Source organism: Palaemon carinicauda, chromosome 39 (assembly GCF_036898095.1).
Source record: "Palaemon carinicauda isolate YSFRI2023 chromosome 39, ASM3689809v2, whole genome shotgun sequence".
Taxonomy (NCBI): domain Eukaryota; kingdom Metazoa; phylum Arthropoda; class Malacostraca; order Decapoda; family Palaemonidae; genus Palaemon; species Palaemon carinicauda.
Genome location: NC_090763.1, coordinates 23,417,326 through 23,435,509, shown reverse-complemented (window position 1 = coordinate 23,435,509; position 18,184 = coordinate 23,417,326). Strand labels below are relative to the sequence as shown.

At 41.3% G+C, this 18,184-nt stretch overlaps 2 protein-coding genes across 8 annotated transcripts in view; one reads left to right on the top strand and one right to left on the bottom strand.

The window, feature by feature from the left end:
- The window catches only part of LOC137631078 (PHD finger protein 20-like protein 1), a 216,878-nt gene that overhangs the window by 66,040 nt on the left and 132,654 nt on the right, over positions 1 to 18,184 (bottom strand). The gene's annotated exons all lie outside the window — the stretch shown is intronic.
- Positions 1 to 18,184, top strand: part of LOC137631079 (ionotropic receptor 21a-like) — a 190,573-nt gene that overhangs the window by 165,933 nt on the left and 6,456 nt on the right. The gene's annotated exons all lie outside the window — the stretch shown is intronic.

Genomic DNA, 18,184 nt, shown 5'->3' with positions numbered 1-18,184 from the left:
AGGACAAACTTGAAGAAAAAAAGCGGGACATTTTTCTAACTTTAAAAAAACCGGGACAGACGTTGAAAAAGCATGACTATCCCGCCTAAAAGTAGGACTCTGGTCACCTTACTGATGCGGCAGCCTGGGATTTTCACCACTTACCGCAAGAGGGTTCCATTCTCTTGTTAAGGGCATGTAATTAATGAAGCGAGCAAAAATGAGAAAATTAAAAAAATTTACAGGTAGGTGTCGATTAGACTGGGCATCTATTAATAGTTAATATAATTGAAGCTTTTACATTGCTTCTGATAACTCTAATTCCCAAATTATTAAACTAAAATATTAGCAACATAGTACAAAATATTTTCATACATTCTAAAAAGTACATATCATGAAGAATTTTGCTAACTGACAATAAATTAAATCAACAATTGTACACCAATACAAACTATACAATGAACATGATGTATTTTGGATGAAGCACAAATCAAATGAGACATTTTCAATGATAAGGTAATACCTTTCCAACAGGGATGAGTGATCTCTTGATCCAGACATAATTCTATAAGATCTCTTTTTGAATAGGATTACCTAGTTTCATTGCATTTAAATGTTACAGTTTTGGGGAGAAACCTTGACAAAGAACTGCACCATCAAACTTTATTCTGCCTTTATATTCTTTATCGTTAACATTACTGAATAAAATATCTTCCTATCTAGCAAACTTACAGTATCTGAAACATGGTTGTAGGAGGAAGTCTATAAAATGTACCCCATCCAATCCACTAGTGTTTAATCTGGTGAATTCTACCTAAACCTGCATTCAGATATCCAAATGTTTCATCAGTTATTTTGATAACACTTTGCTGTGAAGAGAGTTGAAATAATAACTTCAAAGTGGATTAAAAACTCATTAGTTCATTTTGTTACACAATAATCATATTGGTTATGTCAAAAGACTCACTCTGATAGACTGCTCTGTCATAAAATGAACAAGAATAATGCGATACAATGAAATCCTATACCAAAACCTGCAAAACATCTAAAGCCTAATAAACAATTATATCATAAGCTTTATCACTGCCATCAACACAACATAAAGCAAAAGAATTTTCATGCAGACCATATGTTGTGGCACCTCTAGCAGTTCCCATCACATTTATTAACAGCTTTAATTCAACAAAAGTTGTTCTCTAATGGCTTTTGAATCCACGAAAATAAACATATAATTATAACAAAAACATCTTGGTATTCTACAAAATTGTTTTAAATCTTAATACATAATTAGTGTATTATATTATCTTTCCTAACTGCCAACTGAGTTTAATTTTGAAATGTTTATGAATAAATATAAAAATGCATCCCAATGCACATATGATCAAACTCAAGATGCTGTAAAGAATTATCTATGAAAACAGTATTGAAGCTGCAATTGATTACTGAATGTTCTAATAATGTACAAAAATGTACTAGAAAAATCATTCATTGGTTGTCCTCTTCTCAATGATGTTGTACAGTAAAAAAAATATAGTTTAGCCAAGTCATTCAAGTGTCATAACTTTACTTATTAGCTAATAGTCCAATATAAAGTATATTATGTGACTGTATTAAATGCACAGTTAGAATCAAAAGAATGCCGACACTCGGGGGAATCTTTCATCAGATGTCTCTAGTGTTACCATGACAAAACAGACAAGGAGTTGCTCTTCTTACAACTTCTACGAAATGGGCGGTGCATTCTCCAACCTTAGCGAATCAAAGGTGTCTTAGTTTGCAAATCATACAAATGTTACAAATCGAGCTGCCATATTTAATTTTGTATAATCATTTGACATCTCATCTATCCACTACAAATACAAGACACACATACAGTATATTATATATATATATATATATATATATATATATATATATATATATATATTTCCATTACTACTTTTTCGTAGGGGGGGACCAAGTAGAAACTTTCCGAGGAAGGGGAGGGGGGAGTTTCCCCTTCACCCCCTTGCCCCGGAAAGTACGACACTAAGGAAATAGGAAAGGCATTTCTGTTTTAAAGGTTGTGGAGACAGATTAATTGTAGATTCTTGTTACAGCCTGTAACATATTGTATAATTACCTGAATGTTATTTGATAACTGGTAATGTTCTAGGAAATTTGGCTATACTAATTCATTATCAGTTGATTTGTAAATGATAGCAGCAGTAGAATAAAGTAGCTGCTGTTGTTGGAAAGTTGATAAGTACAGTAACGATATTTAAGTATTAACTTTGCATAATAGATAATTGAGGATTACTACAATAGATACTGATGACTGTATAGCACCTTGAATACAATCAAAATTTAGTATTTTGAATAAAAAATAAGTTATATTGAGGAAAATAAGGATGCTATTACATTGTGGCAAAAGCTTTCAGAAATTTTTTTTATTGACAATTCATATAAGAAAAGCTATTTAGTCGCAGAACGATGAAATTTTGTCATGAAACTATGGTATACTTATTTTCCCAAAATGTATTCTCCTCTAATTTGCCCCCCAAAAAATACATGTGGAGATGGCATAAGGACAAAATGATTCCTCATTCCAATACTCTGATTGTAAGTTATCAATAATTATATAATTGCTAGTAGCTTTATCTTGAAAAATTACACAGCTTGGAGATCAAACTAACTTCTTATCAATTTAATGCACAAAGGTCTTATAATAATCTAATTCAAATAGGCTTAACTCTGTATGGTAAAGTCCCTAATTACAGTGATCAAGTACCCAAATTACCACAGCTATGTGGTGCTGGATGTGGGTCTTTTGACCAAGTGAATTACTCCAGGTAGATGGGCGCTTAACAAGCGGAAAATACATTACTATCCGTGAAGCTCTATTTCCGACTGTTCGAGCAATATCCATACCAGCTCCTCAGTCTATCAGGGTAGTAGTTAAACCACAATTTCTACAGCTGATGCCATAAGCGGGGAAAGGGAAAAACCAAATATTAAAATATCTCGGAAATATATGTTTGATTGTCCTTTTCATCACTAAATCTTACAGCTGAGTAGCGATACCCTTGGATTCCTAATTATTACTCTCACTCTTTAGATTTTATTTTCTTAGCTTCTTCCTCTACCCCTGACATGTTATGTTGGGTCTTTATTCTTTAACATTTGTGCTCCTTTCTTTCATTCTTTAGGTCTTTATTCTTTGAAACATTTGTGTTCCTGTTTCATTATTTAACATTTATGTTCCTTTCTACCATTCTTTATTCATTTATTTATTGAACATTCTTATTATCTTTAAAATTAATACCCTTCCGCCTTGGTGCTCGTCTTAGGCCGTCAATTTTGTTTCTTAGCTTCTCACTGTCTCTCCAGATAAGAAATCTCTTTACTTTACCATTCCAACCTGGAACTATTTGATATTTGTGTGAAGCCAAGAAAAGATATTCATTAGCTGGATTCCAGAATAAGGCATGTGGAGCACTGTAATTCATTTTCCTTTATCTTCATTTTTATAATCTCCAAACTCAACGAAACTTGCATTTTGAAGCATGCTTCTATGAATAAGTAGTGTCACTCAGATTTTTTTTTATACCATATATAGTATATCCCATTCTTTTATCATTATTCCAATTAACAAAAATATCTTCATTGATTTTAAAACAACCGGGTAAATTTCGTACAGAGCATTTAACGGATATTTAACGAAGTGAAAAATCTATTTTTAGGTGAGATAGCCATGTCGTCCTGATGGAAGGTTCCTAAAAGTAGCTTCCTAGGGTATATTTGACTACAGTGATATTCCCAGAGAATTTACCTTTAGGTCTCCAGAATTCTAACTCCTGGCGCGAATATCCTTAAAATTTCTCCTAAGGATATCGCATAAATCAGGGGACGCATATCTTGATACAACACATAGCAATCTTCACCCCGAATAGCGTTTTCGCTTCGAGGGGGAAAGTGGCAAATTTTGAAGGGGAGCTGATATCAAGGTTACCCTTCTTCCCTTACAACTTTGAGTATCCAGATGGCGCTGTACGTCGCCGCCATGTTTATTCCTTGTAGCGTTGAGCAAGGTGCTACAGATATAGTAGTTTCGGAAGGGATCCTACCAAGGCCTCTTCTATAGAAAAGGAGGGCGGGTCCATCAGGACGACATGGCTATCTCACCCAAAAATAGATTTCTGGGTCGACCTGTGTCGCCCGGTGAAAAGGTCCTTCTTGTCACTTTTCTGATATAAATAACTTCTTATTTATATCAGAAAAGTGAAAAGAAGGACCTTTTCACCGGGCGACACAGGTCTCTCCCCAGAAATAGATTTTTCCTTCGTCAAAATCCCTTTTTTCGCTTCGCTCAAAATCCGTTTTTTGAGCTCAGGCCATGTCGTCCTGATGGAAGGTTACCAGAGAATTATTTAGAAAGTACTGTATCTGTGGATTTTCCAAATGTGCCTTAACCTCAGGACAATTTTTCCTTGGTAATCCAGACCATAGAGACATATGATGTTACCGTTATACATCATTACTGCTAATCATAAACCATGTTGGTGCTTCCTGTCTCCTGCAGGGAAGAGTCATACTAGACTTAGGAAAGGGTCTCGAGGTTTGCATATACCATATGAACAAACATGGCATCAAGAGCATACAGGTCTCGCTGTATGCGTAGCCAGGTAAAGTTTGTACTCGTATAAGAACAAAGGTTTGCATATACCTTATGAGCAAACATAGCATCAAGAGCATACAGGTCTCGCTGCATGCGAGAACAAAGGTATTAACTATATATCTTGTTCATATATACATATGCAGATTATTAAAGGAAAATAATACTCTAGCATATCTTTATTGAAATCAATTTTGGGGCGAAATAGATGCAAATACCCATCAAGTATTCATTGGTAATAAATAACCAGCAAAATCAACATACATAACATTGTTAACATAATGTCAATAAATGCAATAAGAAACATGTTTTACAATCAAGACCAGAAATTGTTTATTTCACCTGAAAGGGAAAAAATGTTAGGGCCACAAAAACTGAAAATTTATTAAATTTTCTAATATGCATTTTTGTGATATTGATTGTCTCTTCACACTGCGTAAGAACACACGGCACAAGTGTTGTCTCTATATTTCTTCACCTTAATAACTAGAACAGTCCATAGTGTCACCTTGGTGACACTTATCTTAAAGTATTGCACTGTGAAGTGTCAACCCCTTTACCCATACTTTGACAGTCCCAATCAATTCACTGTTCCTCGCAGTGCTAGACGACAGGTTTTAGGACACTACCTGCCGCCAACACAAAGTGTTTCAACTCTTGCACTTGCTTCGCGTAGTGTTTAAAAAACACTCTGGATGACTTCCATCCAGTATATGAGTGAAGACACTCAAAGTCCATGTATTGGAAAAAATTTAATGACGAAGCAATTTTTCTTGGATCATGACCTGCAGGTGTACTGTCAGGATCCGCTCTGCAAATAAAATAGATGATCTTCACCCTTAGTTGTTTTAGGGATAGGTTTGACCCCGAGGTTTCTCCTTTCAAGAGCTGTCCTCCCCTGAAGTCTGAAGTTCTATGAAGATAGACCTTTCGACACTCCACTGGACACAGCCAGACATCTTCCTTCAGAGGGCAGATTCTCCAAGGACCCCACCTTTTGGTAGTTAGCTCGTCTTGGCAAGAAATGTTGGTTCAAGAAAGAGATTCAGTTCTCCCACTTCTGTGAACTGAATATGGCCCTCATCTCTGGAAAGGGCCACTACAGTATTTCACTAACTCTGGGCTCCCGAGGCTAGAGCAAACAAGAATATAACTTTCTGGGTTAAGTCTTTCAGAGAGCAATCCTCATTGTTCACTGTTGAAGCAAAGTGTAGGACCTTATCCAAGGACCATGAAAAGGGCTTCGGAGGTGCTGCAGGCCTAAGTCTATCGCAAGCCTTAGGGATCTTGTTAAAGATTTCGTTTGACAAGTCTACTTGGAAGGCGTATAGCAGAGGTCTAGTCAAGGCTGATTTACACGTTGTTATCGTATTGGCTGCTAAACCTTGTTTATGAAGGTGGATAAAGAAGGATAAACAGAAATTTGTTGAGATTCCTTTTGGTCCTTTTACCTTAACGAAAGCAACCCACTTTTTCCAAGATGACTCATATTGTCTTCTAGTAGACTTGGACTTATATTCTTCTAAGAAGTTTATACTGTCTCTCGAGATCCCAAACCTTTTCTTTACTGCTAAGGAGAGAAAATCATGAGATGAAGGTTTTGGGTTTTCTGTGATGAAGCGAAGACAGTCGACTTCTGTACTTGTTGAGTCAGTACTGGGTCCGGCAGAGGGACCAACCTCAGCTTCAGTTCCAATACTAGAGGGAACCAATTGCTCTTTGGCCACTTGGGAGCCACTAGAGCTGCCGTTCCCTGAAAGGATCTGAGATTGTTGAGGACCTTCATTCAGAGGTTGGCTGGAGGGAATAGGTAAATCCAGTTCCATCTGTTCCAGTCGAGGGACATGGCGTCCACCGCTTCTGCTAGAGGGTCCTCGTATGGGGGCACATAACGAGGTAGCTTCTTGTTGTCGCTTGTTGCGAAGAGGTTGATCTGCAGTTCTGGGACTTGACGTAAGATGACGGAGAATGATCCTGCGTCTAGGGACCATTCTGACTCTATCGGCGTGAGCCTGGATATAGCGTCTGTTGTCACATTGCAGAACCCTTGAAGGTGAACTGCTGATAAATGCCATCTCTTCTTTTCCGCTAGGCGGAAGATGGCCAACATCACTTGGTTGATTTAGGGTGGTCTCGAACCTTGACGATTCAAACATCTCACTATCACCTCGCTGTCCAGGATCAGTCTTATGTGGACTGAATGGCGAGGGGACAGTTTCTTCAGCATGAGAAAAACTGCCATGGCTTCCAAAATGTTGATGTGGAAGGTCTTGAATAGAGAAGACCAAGTCCCTTGGACTTTCCATTGGTGAGAGTGACCTCCCCATCCTTCCTTTGATGCGTCCGTATGGATGATGACTGAAGGTAGAGGTGGTTGCAAGGGCACGGACCTCTTCAGGTTCTTGGCCTTCGACCATGACTTGAGAAATGATCGTAGTCGAGTCGGTAACAGTCTTCTTAGATTTCGTCGAGCATCTGATCCGTAACTTCTCCAGACTCCTGATGCATCTTTTAGTTGTGCTCTTAGCACTGGGTCTGTCACTGATGCAAACTGAAGAGAACCTAGTACTCTCTCCTGTTGGCGTCTTGATATCCTGTCGGATTTCAGTAGTCTCTTGACAGATCCCGCTATCTCTCTCCTCTTCCCTGGGGGAATGGAGAGACAGTGTGACTTTAAGTTCCAATGTACAGTATTCCTAACCATTGAAACTCCTGAGCTGGAGATAGTCGAGACTTCTTGATGTTGATCTTGAATCCAAGATGTCCCAGGAACTGGATCACTTTCTTGGATGCTTGCATGCACTCATTCTCGGATGCTGTCCACACCAGCCAATCGTCCAGGTAGGCTACTACCTGGACACCTTCTAGGCGTAGTTGTTGAACGACTGCATCTGCAAGCTTTGTAAAAATCCTTGGGGCTATATTTAGTCCGAAGGGCTTGGCTCTGAAGACATATTTCTTCTTCTGTAGCCTGAATCCTAGGTAGGAGGAGAGTGGGCAGTTGATTGGAATATGCCAATAGGCATCAGCCATGTCTATCGAGACTGTGTACGCCCTTTTTGGCAGCAGGGTCCTTATGTGTTGAAGGGTTAACATCCTGAACTTGTTGTTTTCTATGAACTTGTTGAGTGGAGACAAGTCCAGAATGACTGAGTTTGTCTGAGTCCTTCTTGGGAACACAAAACAGCCTTCCCTGGAATTTGATGGACTTTGCCCTCCTTATTACCCATTTTCTCAATAGTTCTAGGGTATATTCTTCCAGTAAGGGAGTGGAGTGTTGGAAGAATTGAGGAAAAGATGGTGGAGCCTTGCTTCAGCTCTATCCAATTCCATTCTTAATTAGGCTGTGGGCCCAAGGATCGAAGATCCAACAATCCTGAAATTGTTGGAGCCTCCCTCCTACCTGAAGTATCTCATTGCTTCTGTTTTCCAGAGGATTTACCTTCCTGACCGCGTCCTCCCCTACCTCGTGAGGGGTGTTTTGAGGACCCCTGTCTGGAGCCTCTACCTTTGGGACAAAAGGTAGTGGTCTGCCTCTCAAACGTAGGGTTGAATGCTGGTGACTGGGCAACCAGCTGTTGAGGTACCATCTGGAGAGTGGTTTGCGGTTGAGCAACCACTTGGGGCACTGCGGTCATGGTGACTGTGGGATGTTGTTGCTTGGCAGGCCGAGAAGGTAGTCTAGGTCTTTTGGTCTTCTTCTTAGGGTGGGGACCCGCATCCGGGGAAGACTTCCGTTTAGATGACATGCCCCACTTCTGGAGAAGGTTCCTATTCTCCGTGGCGGCTTTGTCAACTACCTCCTTGACCACTTCACTTGGGAAGAGATCCTTACCCCAGATATTGGAAGCTATCAGCTTCCTGGGTTCGTGTTTTACAGTTGCTGTCGCAAACACGAACTCTGCATGCTCTCCTGGTCTTGATAAAGCTGTACAGGTCCTTTACCAAGGTAGATATGTGCATCTTGGCCATGACCATGTTCATAACTGGGGTGCTCTTTAAGCCTGCGCACATCTCCATACAGTTCTGTAAGGATAGAGATGCCGCTAGTCTTTCTTTTGTCTCTTGCTCCCTACGTAAGGGAAAGTCTGACAGCTTTGGGAGATTCTTGTTGAACTGTCGTCCAGCGATATCTGCCTCCAACTTCCCAACTGAGAAGGTAAGGTGGACCTCTTTCCAGTCCTTATCTTCCATGGGCAGGGCTAACGATATGGGTCTACACTCTTCTAGTGTAGGACAAGGTTTGCCTGTCTCTATTGCCTTGACAACGGCTCTAAAAGCCTTCGATGTAAAAGGGAAGGCTATTGAAGCTGGAGCAAGAAAGGTAGGATGTTTCTTGCTCAGGGCAGACACCTTAGAGTTTATATAGCCCACGCTCTTTAGGCTGCTCAACAAGAGAGCCTGTGCCTTGTCATGGTCGAATACCATGACCTCCTTGGGTTCCGTCTCTTCCCTCAACGCTGGCTCCTGCTTCAGTCGAATGAAGCAGTCTGGGTAAGCATTGAAGCTAGGCCAGAACTGAATGTCTTCAATAAGGATGGCTCCCATCTTCTCCGAAATGTAGAGTTTGCCGTTGGTGATCGGCATATACTCCACATATCTCCAGGGACTGGTTTCGGAGCAGGGTGGGAGGTCTTGAACTCTGAGTCTCTTGTGTGACCCACGGGAGGCGGAGAGTCGAGCTTCACGGAGCTCTCTCTCAAGTTTTGCTTCCCTAGCTTCGCCTTGCTTGCGAATGCTCTCCATTAGAGCCGTGAGACTGGCCAGTGCCTGTCTCATGTCGTCTGATGGAGGGGCAGAAGATGTTGAGGGTAACGGCTCCAGTGCCGGCACCGACGAAATGGATTCCGACTCGACCATATCATCTTCATCGGGAGGTAGTGTAGACTCCTCCTAGTGATCATCCATGAGAAGATCCTTCTCAGTGTCCAAGGACACTTCAGACATCCTTTCCTCTAGGTGGATGTCCATACCTTGTAGTGCATCGCTGACCTCCGTCTCTACGGCAATCTGGACGCAGGGTATTTCAGGTAGTGCCTGGGGTATGACAGCTTCAATACCTGCTTTAGGGAACAGCAAGTTGTGCATCCTTTCATTAGGAAGGTACGGTCCCGTAGAGTTCTTTTGGAACCCACGTACCCATCTACGCAGCGTTGCTCGTGCTGCATCCCTCAACTCCGCTGACTTGGGGTCGTCGAAACCATTGGTAACCAAGGTCCAGCATACGTTGCAACCTTGGGGGTCCCAGCACCACAGGGTTTCTTTAGTGATGGTGCAGGGGGCATGAGACCTACACCCTTTATGACCACAGAAGTCCTTACTCCTGTGGTTGCAGAAGATGACATCGCACTTCACTAGGTCCTCCTGTAAAGAGAGGAAAATTAAATGAGTATGCAGTTGTTTATCTCACATGATAAACAGTTTATGTAAAATATTAATATTAATATTTTAATCATTATAGCTTAGGATAGTAAAGCTAGAAAGGAACTAGGAAAGACACATACTTGTGTTTCCTGTCCAGCCAATTGCTGTGACCTCCCCCAGACATCGACATCTTCACCTTCTACCCCTCTATTAGACAAAATGGAACAATTACTGGCCCATATGAAAGGTCTAATCGAAAACTTTCGCAAACAAGGCGAAAAGGAGGAAGCGAAATTCAAGATAGAGCTCTGTGAAGCTCCACTTGACGCTCCCCAAGGGTCATACAAACCACCCAGATACCAAGACCTTCCGACATGCTCCAAAACCAATCCCTGGAGGTATGCGGAGCTTATGCCGATTATAGACGGCAAACTCTACATCTCGGAGAAGATGGGTGCTGTTCCTTTAGACGAAATCCAGTTTTGGCCAAGCTTTGACGCTTTCCCTAATTGCTTCATTCGACTGAAGCATGAACCAACGTCAGGAAAAGAAACGGAACTGAAGGAGGTCATGATTCTCGACCATGATAAGGCACAGGCTATCTTGTCAAGTAGCCTGAGAAAGGCGGGTTACTCGGTGTCGAAAGTGTTCACACTAAGTAACAGACACCCTACCTTTCTTACTCCTGCTTCAATATCATTCCCCTTTACATGGAAGGCATTCAAATCTGTTGCCAAGGCAGTGGAGGCAGGTAAACCATGTCCTGCACTTGAGGAGTGCAAGCCTCTGTCACCAGCCTTTACCATGCAGGAGAAGGATTGGAAGGAAGTCCATTTAACCTTTTCAGTAGGAAAACTAGACGCGGATGTCGCTAGACGACAGTTTAGCGAGAATCTCCCTAAACTTTCTGAGTTTCTTTTGTGCAAGGAACAAGAGACAAAGGAGAGACTTGCAGCCTCCCTATCCCTACAGAACTGCATAGAGTTGTGTTCAACCCATCAAAGTACCCCAGACATGCTCATGGTCTTGGCCAAAATGCATATGGCCACCTTAGTAAAAGACCTTATGAAGGCTAGGAGAGCCTGTAGGGAGTTTGTGTTCGCTGCCGCAAGGCTAGGAGAGCCTGTAGGGAGTTTGTGTTCGCTGCCGCAACAGGAAACACGAAACCAGGAAGCTAATATCTTCCAACATCTGGGGTAGAGACCTCTTTCCAAACGAGGTAGTTAGAGAGGTGATTAAGAAAGCCACCACGGAGAATATAGGACTTCTCCAGAAGTGGGGCATCTCTTCAAAGAGAAAGTCTTCCACGGATGTGGGTCCCCAACCTAAAAGGAAGACGGAAGAGTCTAGAAATTTTCCTCGGGCTGTTCAACAACATCCCACAGTTTCGATGACCGCGGTGCCACAGGCCGGCGGTCGAAGACGTAAACCTTCTGATCAGTCGAAGCAAAGAGATGCTTCTGGTAGGAGGGAAGTTCCTTCAGGATCCCTGGACCTTCGATCCTTGGGTCCAAGGCCTAATCAAGATGGGACTAGGATGGAAGATAGACATGCCTCCAACATCATTTCCTCAACTCTTCCTACACTCCAACCCTGTCCTGGAAGAGTATACCTTAAGCTCTAGAGCATATAGGTGGTAAGGAAAGTATAGTACATTGAATTCCAGGGAAGGCTGTTTGGTGTTCACAAGAAGGACTCAAGAAAACTCAGAGTCATTCTGGACTTGTCGCCACTCAACAAATTCAAATAAAACAGCAAGTTCAGAATGTTAATCCTTCTGAACATAAGGACCCTATTTCAAAAAGGGGTGTTCACAGTCTTGTCAGACCTGAAAGATGCCTATTGGCAGCTTCCAGTCAGTCGCCCCCTCTCCTCCTACCTAGGATTCAAGTTACAGAGGATAACGTATGTCCTAGGAAAGATACTTGTCGGACTAAACACAGTCCTAAGTATCTTCACGGGATCGGCGGACACAGTCACACAAAAACCAAGCTTAGAAATGGTTCAGGTAACAAAGTACCTGGACGAAAGGATGGTGTGGGCAACACCCGAAGTGGCTGGTCTATGAGCATCCAAGGAAGTGATCCGGTTCCTGGAACATCGGGAATGCAAGATCAGCTTCAAGAAGTCTCGATTCTCTCCAGCTCAAAGGCTTCAAAGGTTAAAAAACCATTGAAACCTGTGGTCACACCAGCTCTCCTTTCCCTTGGGGATGTAAAAGGAGATTGCAGAGTCGGTCAAGAGACTATTGTAATTAGTCAGGATTCCAAGATGCTAACAGGGAGGAGTTCTGAACTCTCTCCAGTTCGCAATAGTGACAGACCCAGTGCTAAGAGCACAGCTGAAAGATGCGTTAAGAGTCTGGAGAAGATACACATCAAACGCTCGAAGAGATCTAAAAGGACCGATATCGGTCTTTCCTTAATCGCTCCCCTAACAATTGTTAAAGGCCAAAAACCTATTGAAGACCGTGCCCTTGCAACTACCCTGACTATTGAAGATCATCCGCATGGATGCCTGGTCGGTTCCTGGAACATCGGGGATGCAAGATCAGCTTCAAGAAATCTCGATTCTCTCCAGCTCAAAGGCTTCAATGGTTAAAAAACCATTGAAACCTGTGGTCACACCAGCTCTCCTTTCCCTTGGGGATGTAAAAGGAGATCGCAGAGTCGGTCAAGAGACTATGGTAATCAGTCAGGATTCCAAGATGCTATCAGGGAGGAGTTCTGAACTCTCTCCAGTTCGCAATAGTGACAGACCCAGTGCTAAGACCACAGCTGAAAGATGCGTTAAGAGTCTGGAGAAGATACACATCAAACACTTGAAGAGATCTAAAAGGACTGATATCGGTCTTTCCTTAATCGCTTCCCTAAGGCCAAAAACCTATTGAAGACCGTGCCCTTGCAACTACCCCGACTATTGAAGATCATCCGCATGGATGCCTAGTCGGAAGATTGGGGTGTTCACTTCCATCAGAGGAAAATCCAAGGGATTCGGTCATTTCTATCCAAGGCCATGTTAGTCCTGTCGTGGTTGGGGAAACTCTCTCCATGCAGATCAGACCTCCTCAGGCTGATCTGAGAAATCGAAGTGATAATGCGACATCGGAACCGACAAAGCTAGAGAGCGTCACATATAGTTTAGGTGATGTTAGCCATCCCTTGCCTAAAAGGATGGCACCTATCAGCAGTTCATGTACAATCGATCCGCAATGTGACAGTGGATGCTCTACTCGGGCTCAAGCCGATAGAGTTAGAATGGTCCACAGACGCAGACCTATTCTCTCCCAGATGGGAACAAGTCCCCGACCTGCAGATCGACCTCTTCGTCACGAGCGTCATCAAGAAACTACCTCGATATGTAGCCCCATACAAGGATCCTCTAGTGGAGATAACAGATACCATGTCTATAGTATGGAAGGGATGGACTCAGGAATTCTGGTTCATACCATCCAATCTCCTGCTGAAGGTCCTCAACATGCTGAGATCCTTCCAGGAAGGAGTAGCTCTGTTGGCTCCCAAGTAGCCCAAGAGCAACCGGGTTCCCTTTAGTGAAGGAACTGAGGCTGAGGCTGGCCCTAGTACTGAACCCAGTACTATCTTAGAAGGTTCAGAAGTTAATTGCATTCGATTTATCACAGAGAGCCCAAACCCTTCATTTCATGATTTTCTTACCCTAGCAGTTAGGAAAAGATTTGGGATCTCAGAAGGCAATATAGAATTCTTAGAAGAATACAAGTCTAAGTCAACTAGAAGACAATATGAGTCATCTTGGAAAAATTGGGTTGCTTTTGTAAAAGCAAAAGGACCGAAAGAAATTTCAATGAACTTCTGTCTGTCCTTCTTTGTCCACCTTCATAATCAAGGTCTGGCGGCCAACACGATAACTACGTGCAACTCAGCCTTGACTAGACCTCTTCTATATGCCTTTCAAGTGGATCTGGCGAATGAAATCTTTAGTAAGATTCCGAAGGAATGCGCAAGGCTTAGGCCTGCAGCACCTCTAAAGCCCATCTCATGGTCTTTGAACAAGGTCCTACATTATGCCTCATCTGTGAACAACGAAGATTGTTCCCTCAAGGATCTAACCCAAAAGGTTATTTTTCTGTTCGCTATAGCCTCGGGGGCTAGAGTTAGTGAAATATTGGCCCTATCTAAAGATGAGGGCCACATTCAGTTCACAGAAGAGGGAGAACTGAATCTCTTTCCTGATCCAACCTTTCTCGCTAAGAACGAGCTACCCACTAAGAGGTGGGGTCCCTGGAGAATCTGCCCTCTGAAGGAAGATGTCTCTCTATGTCCTGTAGAGTGCCTAAAGGTCTATCTTCGTAGAACTTCAGACTTCAGGGGAGGACAGCTCTTTAAAGGAGAAACTTCTGGATTAAACTTATCCCTAAAACAACCGAGGGCGAAGCTCACCTACTTTATTCGCAGAGCATATCCTGAGAGTACACCCGCAGGTCATGATCCGAGGAAAATTGCTTCATCACTGAACTTTTTTCAATATATGGACTTTGAGCATCTTCGCTCATAAACTGGATGAAAATCATCCAGTGTTCTACAAACACTATGCTAAGCAAGTCCATAAACTGAAGCATTATGTGGTGGCGGCAGTTAGTGTATTAAAACCTGTCGTCTAATTCTGCGATGAACAGTTAATTGATTGGGACTGTCAATTAAAGGGAGAAGGTGTCAGCACTTTTAGTGATACCCTTTAAATGAGTGTTACCATGTTGACACTAAATCTGTTCAAAATCTCAGGTGTGGAATTATACAGATAACACTCGTGCCGTGTGTACGTAGTACACAATGTTGATAGGATACAACATTTACAGAAATTATAAAGGAAAAATTTATTAATTTTTTTTTTCTTCAGTCTGAGAGTGGCACTCATCATTTCTTCCCTTGTAAAAAGGAAAATAATTTCTGTATACGTCGCATGTATAATTCCTTTATCATGTTACATTCGTTTCACTTATCATTTCATTTAGTCATTTATTAGAAATAAATGTCTATTAGAATGTAATTGCGTCCTAATTCGCCTGGTAATTTGCATATTTAAGATGCCAGAGTTCTTTGACTTACTCATGTAAGTAAACCTCATATCATTGTATGCTTACAAACAATGGATATAATGGACACTGATATTGTTCCGACAATACAGTATATACATACCGTAACACCGTTTGTATAATCAGTGAATACTTATGTTTGTTCATACAATATATGCTAACCTTGAGGCCTCTTTTCTACTGTCTAGAATGACTCTTCCCTGTAAGGGGCAGGAAGCACTAACATTGTTTATGATTAGTGATAATGACGGATAACGGTAACGTCATTTGTCTCAAATGGTCCAGATGACCATAGAAATATTGTCCCAAGGTTAAGGCACTGATGAAAATCCACAGATACAGTAATGCTCTGGTAAACTTCCATCAGGACGACATAGCTTGAGCCCAAAAAACAGATAATATATTTTTGGGTGAGATAGCCATGTTGTCCTGATGGACCCACCCTCCTTTTCTATAGAAAAGGTCTTCGCAGAATCCCTCCCGAAACTACTGTATCTGTATCACCATGCTCAACGCTACAAGGAATATCCGCCATCTTGGATATGGCGCTATCCTGATACTCAATAGTAGTATGGGAAGTAGGGTAACCTTGATACGGCTCCCATTCTAATTTTGCCACTTTCCCCCTCGAAGCGTAAACGCTATTCGGGGTGAAGATTGCTATGTGGCGTGACAAGAATACGTCCCCTGATATTATGCGATATCCTTGAGAGAAATTTTAAGGATATTCGTGCCAGGAGTTAGAATTCTGGAGAGCTAAAGGTAAATTCTCTGGGAATATCACTGTAGTACATATATCCCTTAGGAAGCTACTATTAGGAACCTTCCATCAGGACGACATGGCTATCTCACCCAAAAATAGATTCCGTTATATATATATATATATATATATATATATATATATATATATGTATGTGTGTGTGTGTGTGTATATACAGTATATGTGTTTGTGTATTCGGTATTTGTAGTGGATATTCGAGATGTCAAAGGCTAACACCGAATGAAATCTGCCAGCTTGATTTGTAACATTTCAATGCATTCGCTAACAAAGACAGCCCTTTACTCTGATTCGCTAAGGTTGGAGAAGGCTCCTCCCATTTCGTAGCAGCAGTAAGAAGAGCAACTCCTTGTCTGTTATAGCATGGGAACACTAGAGACTTCTGAAGAAAAATTTCCCTAAGTGTCAGCGTTCTTTTGATTCTAACTGTATATGGATGCTACAAGGCTTTATATACAGCATAGAAGTTTATTATACAGGAACTGTACAAAAAATATGGTAGGCATGAAATGGCAAATGGCATAAAGAACATAATTTCAGGAGGAGAACTTTGCTCTACAGCAGAAAATAATATCTTCAGTCATTAAAGCTGCTACTGTACTACCCGGGAAAAACTTGCCGATGATTAAATTCTAAATAAGGCAAAGTAAGGTTTTTATAAAGCCTCTAATTGAACAAAATCTGTGCTTTAATTGATAGAGAACCCAGGATGCACTTTAAATAATAATGCAACTCAGGATGCATAACCTATTTCTATGAACCTCTTCTGATGTACATATTGTTTTGTTCTCAAAGCCTGACTTAAAATAACACTACCATAAAATTCCAAAACATTTCCCGGATTCTTCCCCTCAAGAGGCCATGTCTCTTGCCCACCACCACAACATCTGGTTGCCCCCACAGTTTGGGTAGTCATACCTGTCATTCTCAATTTTTCATGTGTTGACTTAATCAAGTCAACATTCACTACCCATTCTAAATTCAAATTATGTTGATTGTGATGGCTTCTCTTGGATTTGTTAGTAATTATTGTATAGATTGTTCAAGGGTATTAAATTTGGGAAATTATTATTCTCATTTTCTGTCTTTGGCCAAGGACAGTATTGTGATTTAGATGGTCATTGCAAGAAGTACAAAAGCCTTACAGTTCCCTTTACGAAGAAATACTTTCAGATGGTAGGTGAACAGATTGAGAGTTCCAGTCATAAAAGAATCCTGAGATGCATAGATTAGTTGATCAAGGTGAGGATCATGTTGAGAGTGCCACTCAAACCATAAACGAGCCTTCAGTCTCTAATGAGACTCTGATCTTATAAGTAATGAGCTTCATAGGATCTTGACGGATTAACTGTACTTGTAAAGCAAATCAAACATTCTTACCTAACATGCCCATTTTTAAGTCATAGCCTAACTCCTCAAGTTTTGACCAGAGGTTCTAGTGCAATGTTCAGTAAGGATTCGAGATCCTCTCTTAGAATGTTGCGCTCTTTACCTACCTTGGAATTTTCTACAGCACAACCCTTGAAAATCCCTAATCCAATCAGCAAATGGCCTAACACACACTTGATCCAGTGGATTCTGAGATATAAATAAGAGTTGGTAGTCTGGATTCTTATATTCCTCCACTGGCTGAAGTAAGCAATAGTAGGAAACATCTCATTTCTTATATCAATAGTAAGGCATATAGCACAGTCCATTTTGGTGATGGGTTGCATTTGGATGGCAGTAAGCACTGATCGCTTAAAGGTTCGGTCGTAAGCTCGTCATCTATTTTCGTTAATGATGCTGCTGAAAAATGTTATTTAGCTTACACAGGTGCAAAGAACCCTGTTAAAGGTAAACAAATGAGAAGGGCAGTGTTAGCATAAAGAAGAATGTTTTAGTACAGGATAAGGAAGGGGGGAGAGAGAAGAGGGGGCAGAAGAAGGTGTGAAGGAAGAACTTGTCTGATGTCTAAATTAGTGTTATTTTAAACGTAAATTTCCAATTTCTTTCTTTCATGATCCACATCCTTAAGTGTGTGTGAGTCAGCAATATGAACATCAGGGAAAGATCACTTAATTAAATTAAATTTTAATAATAAAATCCATTATTTATATATTCCCCTGATTTATATATATGTCCACCCTCTCCACTGCCTAATAATGTCAAGGGGATAGGATATTAGTTTTGACTTCAAGACTAAAGATTACAGGTGCGACTACCCACACTGTCCATGGCCATTAGCCACCAAATGTTGCTCTTCAAGAGAAGAAAACAGATTATTGTTTTTTGGGGTAGTGTCGGTGTAAGTTATGCTTTGAGAAAAATGCAATAATAATATCAGGTGAGGTTAAAA